This window comes from Phocoena phocoena, chromosome X (assembly GCF_963924675.1).
Source record: "Phocoena phocoena chromosome X, mPhoPho1.1, whole genome shotgun sequence".
In the NCBI taxonomy this organism is placed as follows: domain Eukaryota; kingdom Metazoa; phylum Chordata; class Mammalia; order Artiodactyla; family Phocoenidae; genus Phocoena; species Phocoena phocoena.
The window spans coordinates 2,709,211-2,720,676 of record NC_089240.1 but is presented as its reverse complement, the minus strand read 5'-3'; positions in this window follow the sequence as shown (position 1 = coordinate 2,720,676).

Here is an 11,466-nt window from a genome sequence, read left to right as displayed (position 1 = left end):
CTGGTAGATTTTCGAACACAGAAAGGCCTTATCGTTCATCACAGTAACCCTGTGTAGGCAAAGGGTATCGTTTTGGGGCTTGTTTTAGTTTTTAATTTAATTTTTTATTTTACTTTGTGAGTATGTTTGATTTACAGTGTCTCAGGGGTACAGCAAAGTGATTCAGTTATACATATATTCATTCATTCTTTTTAAGATTCATTTCTCATGTAAGTTATCCCAGAATATAGAGCAGAGCTCCCTGGGCTATACAGCGGGTCCTTGTCGGTTATCCATTTTATACATAGTGCTGTGTATATGTCAATCCCGACTCCTGATTCATCCTCCCCCGCCACCTTTGGTAGCCATAAGTTGTTTTTTGATATCTGCAAGTCTGTTTCTGTTTTGTAAATAAGTTCGTGTCTTTTTTTTTTTTTTAGATTCCACATGTAAATGATACCATACGGTATTTGTCTTTCTGTGTCTGACTTGACTTAGTATGATCAGCTCTAGGTCCATCCATGTTGCTGCAAATGGCATTATGTCATTCTTTTTTATGGGTGAGGAATATCCCGTTGTATACACTTACCACATCTTCTTTATCCATTTGTCTGTCGATGGACGTTTAGGTTGCTTCCATGTCTTGGCTATTGTAAATAGTGCTGCAGTGAACATTGGGGTGCATGTATCCTTTCAGATTATGGTTTTCTCCAGAAAGGGTATCATTTTTGGATGTGGTAATGGATTTTAAAGGCATCAGTATTCTCCAGGTGTGCCTGGACAACATTTTCTGTTCCCAAGTGTCTTCACACTTTTCCAGGCTTAGCACAAGGAAGAATCCACCCACATGTCCATCTTCCTCTTGGCTTCTTAGGTATCAGGGGCCATTAGCACATGAATTCAGAGCTGAGAAGAAACTGTCTTTGTGAGCTCACCTGTTTCTGGGATACCCTAGATGCCAGGGGTCCCCAAATTTTGCCCTAAAGCATGCAAGTCCAGTGGGACTAAAGCACCATTCAAGATGCCATGTCCAAGCTACGCCTAACCCTGTAGGTCTAAGCAACCATTGGACAGGTGTCTTATGAGAGACAGGTGGATTAGGGAGGGCATCCCTTACCTTTAAGAGTATTAACGTCTGGTGGCCTGGCATCTATCGCCCATTAAGTCCAGATTTAAGAGAGCAAACTGATACTCTTCCGTTGTGTTGGAGAAACAATGCTACTTCTAACAGATAAATGTAACAAATACATAGATATCTTTTGGTTCCTCACACATATCCTTCTGAAAGCCTTCCCTAAGTTGACATGGAAACTCTGCCAAAAATGCACTGAAGTACAATGTCACATGATCACTTGGAAAACATATTTTTATAATAAAGGTAAGACAGCTACAAATTCAATGTAGCAATATAATTAATTTTTCTGTATTATACTTGCTTCATAAAAAATGCTTATCGTAATGCATTTATAAGTAACTACTAGAATAAGTCTTTACTTTCTAGGAATATAATTTAATTTAGAGAAGGAGCATTTGCCAATGTGCGAGTCTTTTGTCCTCTACATGTAAAAACCTATGCTTCTTTATTTTTCTGCCCCTAAAAAAACAGAAGCCATACGGCCTTTAAACTTTAACAAAAGGACCGTTTTTGAGCTCACATACTGTAGGCAGCCGCAATAATCTAGGATTTAGTTTGTCTCCCAGTTAAATTCCACCTAGAGTTACTAGTGGCCTAAATTGAATTTTATTGTCCTGCATGATTGCTTAAGATGGTCAATCAGCAGTAAAGTTGTAAGCGTTTCTATTTTTGGTTTGAAGGGTGTTTTTGCACATCATTCGCTAATGAGGACATTTTAGAGAACTGTACCTAGCAGTTTCTTCTGAGAACATTAAGTAAAAATCAGTCACGCGCTGTTTCCTACAACGTTTATGCCACTTTTAGATGATACAAAGCTGCAATCTCAAACTGTTTGCACTGTGAGGAAATCTGTTTCTTTGTATTACATGTTGTTGCCATGAACCTGTATAAACCAATGTTGATTGTGTTTTTAAAAATGAGCCCCTATTTTAATTTCTAGACTGCCGAGTCATGCTGAGTTGTTCAATCAGGAAAGACGAGAGTTGGAGTAAACACCGTTACATGCTCTGTCTTTACCCATGAGAGCAGAACAAAAGTAAAAGGAATGAAGAAAAAAATGAGAGGAATGGAAAACAGTTTGCATAGGAAGAGCAAAAGGAAAGTAGCGCCAGAGCAGAGGAAACAAAAGAGCAAATCAGAAGCTGGTTGGTGAGAGAGAGAGAGAGAGAGAGAGAGAAACATAGAGATGCAGAGACAAGAGAGGGACAGAGGGAAACTCCAAAAGCCGGAAATCCCGAAAGTCTGTTTTAGGCATAGCAGGTGATAATAAACAATACTGTTAATGAGTTAGTTATTTGGAAGCTGGAATTTTATTTTTCCACGAATAAATTGTGAACGAGGGTGTCAAATTATTGTAAACATTAAAAAATACATAAACGGTAGAAGTAAGCAGACGTGTACTACAGAGCATCAAAGTATTCATATAAAGCAGTACGGCATACCGTTACGTTTAAATGACATGAGTCCTTGACCATGCATTGAAAATATTTGAAAAAAATTCCAGAAAGTTCCGAAAAGTGAAACTTGAATTTGCCCGATACTGGCAACTCCTTATCGTTCACATTGTTTTTGTTTTTTTTGTTTTTTTTTTTTTGCGGTATACGGGCCTCTCACTGTTGTGGCCTCTCCCGTTGCGGAGCACAGGCTCCGGACGCGCAGGCTTAGCGGCCATGGCTCACGGGCCCAGCCGCTCCGCGGCATGTGGGATCTTTCCGGATCGGGATACGAACCCGCGTCCCCTGCATCGGCAGGCGGACTCTCAACCACTGCGCCACCAGGGAAGCCCCACATTGTTTTTAAAACTATCTACATAGTATAATATTTACATCGTATTGGGTAGTATAAGTAATCTAGAGAGGATTTAAAGTATAGTGGAGGATGTGTCTAGGTCATGCGCAAATGTCACACCATTTAGATAAGGGATTTGAACATCCTTAGATTTTGGTACCCTCAGGGGTCATGGAACCGATCCCCTCAGTTACTGAGGGACCACTGTACAGGCAGACCTCATTTGACTGTGCTTTGCAGAATCCGTGTTTTTTTAACAAATTGAAAGGTTGGTGGCAACCCTGCATCAAGGAGGTCTGTCACCATTTTTCCAACAGCATTTGCTCCCTTGGTGTCTCTGTGTCACATTTTGGTAAGTCTTGCATATTTCATGCTTTTTCATTACTATTATACTTGTGATGGTATCTGTGATCCGGGATCCTTTTACGTTCCTACTACAGCTCGCTGAAGGCTCAGGATGGTTAACGTTTTTTAACAGTAAAGTGGTTTTTAAATTAAAGTCTGTACACTGTTTTTTAAGACACAACGCTCTTGCACACTTAACAGGCTACAGTAGACTGTAAACATCACTTATATGCACTGGAAAACCAGAAGATTTTATATGCACCGGAAAACCGGCTTTCTTGCAATATTCACTTTATTGTGGTCTGGTACTGAACCAAACGTGAGTGTATTAGTAAATATAAATCACCCCCATCTTTTTAAAGGTGTGCATACTATGTACACATTTTATGTAGTACAATTTATTTGAACTGATCATGCAGAAATTTAACTTATCTCAAGCCTATTGGTACTTCAAATAATACTGCATTGTTTCTCTTTACGTGACCATTTGGGGCACATTTCAGCCTGTTTTATTAGGGGCACTCTAACGGTTGGAATCAAAGGGACAGGTATGTCATGTTTATCTTTGCAAATACTGAAGGAACATCCCCAAAAGGTGTTGAATCATTTTACACGTATCCAAAATGTATGAAGAGTTTATTATTCCTTTAAATTTTCCCATGCTTTTTACCAGCCCATTATAAAACTTTTGAATCTTTGTCAGTAGTTGAAAAAACGCCTGCCTGTTGTTGATATTTGCGTGGCTCTTATGTGTGGGGATGATTATAACTAAAAGCCATATAAAATGTGGAGTGTGTGGGGCTTGCCTGGTGGCGCCGTGGTTGAGAGTCCGCCTGCCGATGCAGGGGACGCGGGTTCGTGGCCCGGTCCGGGAGGATCCCACATGCCGCGGAGCGGCTGGGCCCGTGAGCCATGGCCGCTGAGCCTGCGCGTCCGGAACCTGTGCTCCGCAGCGGGAGAGGCCACAACGGTGAGAGGCCCGCGTACCGCAAAAAAAAAAAAAAAAAAAAAAAAAAACTGAAAAAAAACCCATGTGGAGTGTGAATCTATGTATTTCATCGTATTTCCTTAGCTCATTCTGCGCTAAGACCCAGAGCTTGTGCAGTGCACATCCGGCCATCGGGTTTTTTGCATTGATGAGCTCAAGTTAATAATTCTCACATGAGGAAAATGAGTGTCTTGAGGACACTGCATCCTGCAAAGCCTGACACTGGGCTCTGGGGTGGAGAAATCTTCCCTTAACTGTTCGTAGAGGATCCCATAGCACTCAAGCCTGTGGTGATGGAGGTAAAAAGTCCTATTCTAAGGAGATCCCCTTGGTATCAAGCGAATGCTCTTCCCTTTTGGAAAATGCTGAAATGGCCTCTTTATCTCTAAATTTGACCACAGTAAAACGTGCATCATTTGGTCACGGTGCACAGTCCTTTTTATATGCTGCCACATGTTTTTTGATGTATAAGGTTTTATTGAGAATTCTTGCGTATATGTTCATCAGGGATATTGGCTGTAGTTTTCTTGTATCTTCTGGTTCTGGTGTCAGGGCAATGCTGTCCTCGTGGAGTAAATCGGGAAGAGTTTCTTTTCTCATTTTTGGAAGGCTTCATGAAGTTATTCTAAAATATTCGGTAGACTTCACCAGAGAAGTCATCTGGGCTGGACCTTTCTTTGTGGGAAGGTGTGTGTGTGTGTGTTTGTGTTTGTGTGTGTGTGTGTGTGTGTGTGTGTGTGTGTGTGTAGTGACTAACTCAGCCTCTTAAAGGTCTGTTTAGGTTTTCTGCTGTTTTGAGTCAGTCTCAGTAATTTCTGTCTTTCTAGGGCTTTCCATTCTATCTAGGTTCTCTAATATGTCGGCATACACTTATGTATCATACTCCCTTAGTCATATTTATTTCTGTAAGGCCAGTTACAATGTCCCTCTTGCAGTCCTGATTTCAGTAATTTGAGTCAACTTTTTTTTGGGGGGGGGGTTGGTCAACTTAACTAAAGGTTTGTTAATTTTTTTTTATCTTTCCAAAGAACCAATCTTTGATTTCATTGCTTTTCTGTACTGCTTTTTCTATTCTCTATTTCACCTGTTCACACGTTAATATTTATAATCTCCTTCCTTGTGCTTGCATTGGGTTTAATTTGCTGTTAATTTAGATGCTCATGGTGAGTGGGTACATTTGCTTTTTTGAGACTTATCTTTCATTACAGACTTTTGCATCAATAAACGGCCCTCTAAGCGCCAGTCTTGCTGCATCCTGTACATTTCTGGTACATTGTGTGCTTAGTTTCATTGATCCCAGAATCTTTTCTCATTTCCTATCTGACTTCTTTGACCCTTCCATCATTAGTGAATGTCCAATGTTTCATTTCCACGTTTGTAAATTTCCCCAATTCCCTTCCGTTCAGGATTCCTGGTTTCCTTCCCTTGTGGTCACAGAAAGACTTTGCAAGATTTCAATCCCTTTAAATTGCTTGGGTCTTGTAGGACCTAACACAGGTTCTAACTAAGGAGGAGTTCCATGTGCACTTGAGAACCACATGTATCCTAGTAACTAATGTGGGGAAAGAGCTTTTTCTCAGGGCAAGCATCAAATTTTTAAAAATCCTGAGAATGGAACTTTTTCAGGGAGCTTCCAGATGGGTCAAACAGAGTAGATTCTCTTTGCGTGGGGTTTCTTGAGGAACTGTGGTCCTTGCACATCTGTTGAACTCCATGGACCAAGAAACTGGGTTAGAGGAAAGGGAATGGATCAAGTTAAAACACCACAGGCTTCCTGCTCTTCTGAAAATCCATCCATTTTCCTTGAATAAACCCTCCACTGATGGTTGCGAACTTTTGGTTTATTCCCAGAGTTCTTAATATTTTAATTTTGACAGCTGAGGCAGGTGTATCCTCAATGCTTTTATGGAAGAACAGACTCTTAAAAGCTCTCGCTCCAAAATTTCAAAAGCAACTCCAGTTTTCATTTTATTAATATCCGCCCTTACCTTGATTGACATTCTTCTAACATTGGAGTCCAATTCCTTGCATTCTTCTTTTAACTTGCTCAAATAAATACTTGTAGCATCAATTTCTGGCATTAAGTAAACAAATATACATTTCCCTCTAAGTCTAAATTTAGTTGCATCTCACAGACTTTGACAAGTTACTTTAATTATCACTGAATTCAAAGTATTTCAATAATCCATATCTTTTTTGCCCCGTGGATTAATTGTGTTTTCTTCAATCACCAACATTTGGGGATTTTCTAGAGCCTTTTTGCTCTTTAATTTCTGCTCCAAAATTTCAGACGCAATTCCGGTTTTCATTCTATTAATATCTGCCCTTACTTTGATTTACATTTCTCTAATATGCGAGTTCCACTGGTTGCATTCTTTTTCTAACTTGCCATAGATACTTGTGGCATCAATTTTTAGCATTAATTAAATGCATATATATTTCAGGCTGCATATTTCCCTCTAAGTCTAAATTTGGGTACATCTCACAAGCTTTGACAAGTCACATTTTAATATCATTATGTGCAAAGTATTTGTTAATTGCCCGTATCTATCTTTGCCCCATAGGTTAGTTAGTTGTGTTTTAATTTACAAACATTTGGGAATAAGTGTCTTTTTGCTCTTTAATTTCTGCTAACGCCATGGCGATGAGAATACACTCGCATTTTAGGAAATGTGTTAACACTTGTTTTGTGACCTAGCATATGGTCACTCTCCCTTGTGGATTTGAAGAGAATTTGCTATAGATAGTTCTGGGTGAATCGCCTTCTATTTGTCAATTAGGTGCCAATGTGCTTCCAAATGATGTGCATCATTCCTTATTATCTGACTTGTTCTGTCAGGCACTGTGATAAATACGTTAAAATAGTCTGTCTTTGGGAATGTGTCGATTTCTCCTTTACGGTATGTGAGGTGTCGGTCTAAATACTTTGAAACTTTCTTACTGTCACCAACAGATTTATAATTTTAAATCTTCTGGTTAAATAGTGAAACACTCTTTTATAGCTTTAATAATTCTGCCTTTTTTTTTTGGTCTGAAACAAGTATTGCTACACACACATTATTTTGGTCAGTGCTTGCTTGGTACACATTTTCCCTGAATTATAATTTTAAACTTTACCTATTTTTGTTCTCAGATTTTGGCTCATGGAAGCAACATATATTTGAATTTTATTTCCATTCAGTGTGAGAGTTATTTTTAATTGTACTATTTAGACTGCTAGTGTTTATTTTAGGATATATTTACATTTTGTGGGTAAATTGAGTATGTTTACTATGATGCATTTCAGCCATTTTTGTTGTTTTTACAATTGTTTACTTTTTCATCCTATTTTAAGCAGTTGCTCTGGAAGATAAAATATGTACCAGTGCTTTCTTCAAGTCTAATAAAAATGAACCTCTTTACTGCAGCACTTTACACAATATGTGGTCAACTTATGAGGACACTTATGTTATCACTTACGTTCTCATCATCTTTTACTTTTTTTAAAATAAATTATTTCTATTTTTAGCTGCGTTGGGTGTCCGTTGCTGTGTGCGGGCTTTCTCTAATTTCAGCGAGCCAGGGCTACTCTTGGGTTCAGTGCACGGGCTTCTCATTGCAGTGGCTTCTCTTGTTGCGGAGCACGGGCTCTAGGCACGCAGGTTTCAGTAGTTGCGGCACATGGGCTCAGTAGTTGTGGCTCGCGGGCTCTAGAGCGCAGGCTCGGTAGTTTACTGGAACACGCCCATTTGTTTTTGTCTTGTCTGTGGTTTCCTTAGCTCAGTGGCAGAGTATATGGACTGTAAAGCCCAAAATATATACTATCTAGCCCTTTGCAAAACATAGTGGCAGACCGTTCACAAAGAAATAAACCTGTCCACGACCCTATTTATACTGTATGCTAAAACACATTTCAGATGTATTAAATATTTACATGCACACTTGAGGAAATGGGGAGATTTCCAGGTGGGCATGATCTAACCACGTGTGCTCGCTAAAGGAGGAGGGTTTTCTCTGGCTGGTGGCACAGAGTCACGCAAGGAAATTTATAGCCTGAGAGGGACCCAATGTACCACCTGTAGCTTTGAAGGGGCTGCACTAAGGGATGTGATTGGCTTCTAGTAGCTGAGAGCCTCCCTGGGGTGACGAACAGCCCGGGAAAGAAATCAGTTGTACAACCACACGCAACTGAATTCTGAAAAGCCCCAAATGAACCGGAAGGGGATTTATCCCAATGCCTCCAGATAGGAGCCCAGCTCAGCCGACACCTGGAGTGTGAGGCTGTGGGTAGAGAACCCAAACATCCTGCACTGGACTTCTGACCTACGGAATCATAGGCCAGTGAATGTGTGTGTGTGTTTTTTTTTTAAGATTTATTATTGATGGATTGATTGATTTTGGTCTGCATCGGTTCTTAGTTGCCACGTGAGGGATCTTTCGTTGCGGTGCTCGGGCTTCTCTCTAGTTGTGGTGTGCGGGATTTTTCTTCTCTAGTTGTGGCGTGTGGCCTCTGTAGTTTGCAGCACGCTGGCTCTCGTTGAGGCGTGCGAGCTCAGTAGTTACGACATGTGGGCTTAGTTGCCCCGCGGCATGTGGGATCTTAGCTCCCCGACTAGGGATCGAACCCGCGTCCCCTACATTGGAAAGTGGATTCTTTACCACTGGACCACCAGGGAAGTCCCTGTGTATTGGTTTAAGACACTGTGGCAAAGAGGATGCGAGGAATTTGGAGAAGAAGAAAGTAGTCAGGGACGTTGTGGTTATGGACATGCGAGCACAGACTACACCTGGGTTAATTTACTTCCTCATCCTGACACACATTTTCTAGTTCACAAACATCTCCCATTTGCATGGAAAATGGGTGTCATAGGACCTGCGGGTCAACCATCTTTTGTATTTCCTATTTCACAAGGCTCAGGGAAAATACCAGAAATCACCTTTTATAGTCCTGGAGGGTAACATAAGTTAAAGATATTCATAGGGAGTGATAGTTAAGATTTAAGAAACAACAAAGAAAATAGCAAGAAATGAGGCCTTATCTCTCTGTGGTTCATGGGCTGCATTTTCCCCCTCCTCTCTCTTCCCCATCTCCCTCTCATTTCTTTGTCTTCCTTCTCTTATTCTCTTGTCATCTTTACTCTTTTTATTTCTTTCTCTCTAAATGGAGAATATGCCCTGATCATTGAATCTGAGGAATGTGGCCAATTGTAGGTATTGATAAACATTCTTATCTTACGGAAGATGGGGTGAGTGTAGGGGAGAGGACTGCAAGAAAGTGGAGGGATGGATGGATGGAAGAAAGGAAGACACATTCTTGGTAATTCAGTAAAAGAGAATAAAAATGAGAGATGATAGAAAAATGGCTGACAGTTGGATAATAGATAGGATAGACAATATAGATCTAGAGTGAGGATAGATATTAGATAGATGTATGTAGAACAGGAACAAACAGCAAGACAATCCCAAAAGATAGGAAAACAAATGAATCAGGGATAATAGGAGCGGTGTAATACTGGATTTGAATAACAGACACGGCATCGTCCCCAGGTGAAGATGGTCAGAGTTTAATCTGAGTCCTCTCCCTCCCCTGGCAGTGTTTCTATCAGTACAAGGGCACCAGGGGCTGGGACAGTCCAGAAACGAGGAATATCTTCTCTTCTAAAGTTTTTATGTCTCAAAGGTGTTTTCCTCTTAAGAAGCCCTGGCTCCCTTACCACCAACCACAAGGGATCCAGAAGCTCCTCTGTTTCACACATGAGTTCTTTGTAAGGGAATTGAGAATGACCCTTGGCCGGCGTGCCAGCATCCGTGCGCTCCTAAATTCTATGGCACCAAATACTTTAGTGTCTGCCCACCGCCCTACACACAGTCCATCCAGAATGTGGACGGATGATCAGCGTTGGCCAGTGACCATTTCTCCACATACATACAGAACCGTCTAGATTTCTTCCACTGCGCAGGCTCTCGTGGCCAGTTGAGATATCTCGTAGTTTGGTCTCATTGTGTCTCTTCTGTTTTAGACACCCACGTTTCCTATGAAATTTGTGGGCTGCAGCATAACTCCTGTCTTTGTGGATTGTCTCACTTGTCTCAAGTTGTTCTTAAATATTTTCAAGTGCCTTCTCTTCTTTTTACACTATGTCAACCCTCCTTAAATATCCAGTTCCTTTTCTACACCAACATTGGACGCTTGTTCGACTATTGTCATGAGAAATGGGTCCTCTGTGGGGTCTTGCAGAGCCTTTGTTCTTTGTACCAGTAAGTCTAGGATGTGATTAAATGACAGTTAATCTAAGGGTAATAGGTCTGCAGTAGTTTGAAGAACAAATCGCAATCAGCACCGTTAAATACCCTTTCTCCAAGGGTATACGAACACACACACACACACACACACACACACACACACACAGAACTGTATTAGAGACCATGATTCTGTACAACATGGGAAATGCTTCCTTACAGATTCCTCACAGGATGCGATATCCCTTGGGATGAAAGAGTTTAAACACCCATCTCCAAAGAAAACGGGCTTGCCCATCTATGGAGCCCTGGCTCTCGGAATTGAAGAATTAAAACACTGCTGTATGAAGCACCAGGAGAAAAATTCACACATCTACATTGACAATTATTCTTCAATTCTAAAAAAATACTTAGTAGCCCTTAGGATTAGGATTTAGATGAAGACGTGGCAAGAGGCATATGATGCCATCTTTTGGTGTTGTATAGAATATGAACATCTTATAAGGGTCTCACCTGGGATAAAAGTCTGCCTTAGCTTCTATGCTAAAGGATAGTCACTGCCGTCTCAAGAAAAGGAACTGTAAACTTTGAGTGTCTTGTGTAACGTGATCTGTAGCAGCAGCATGTGTCTGTGCTTTCAGCCGTTCTCCAGCAAACACCTCATATTCATCAAACCCTATAGGTAGAATTTTTTCAAAGCTATTCCTACACAAATACCCCTCGTCCGGAAAGCTGCACCCATAGTCCTTGTTCAGTGTCAACGTTGCTCACTTGTTTGCTTCAAACAAGGATGATGTCTAAGCATCGAAGGGCTTACAATCTGCAGGTTCAAGATTGCTTTTAGATTTCAAAATAAATCAGACATAGATAACAAATCAATGATACAGTAAAGGCAGTTCTTTTGAGTCAAGAAATGGTGCTGTTGAGCTATACTCAGAAGATCTGAAATACCTTTTTCCTCTTGATGTAGGGATGTTTGCATTAAAGACGTGATTCCCATAGCCCTCCCCCT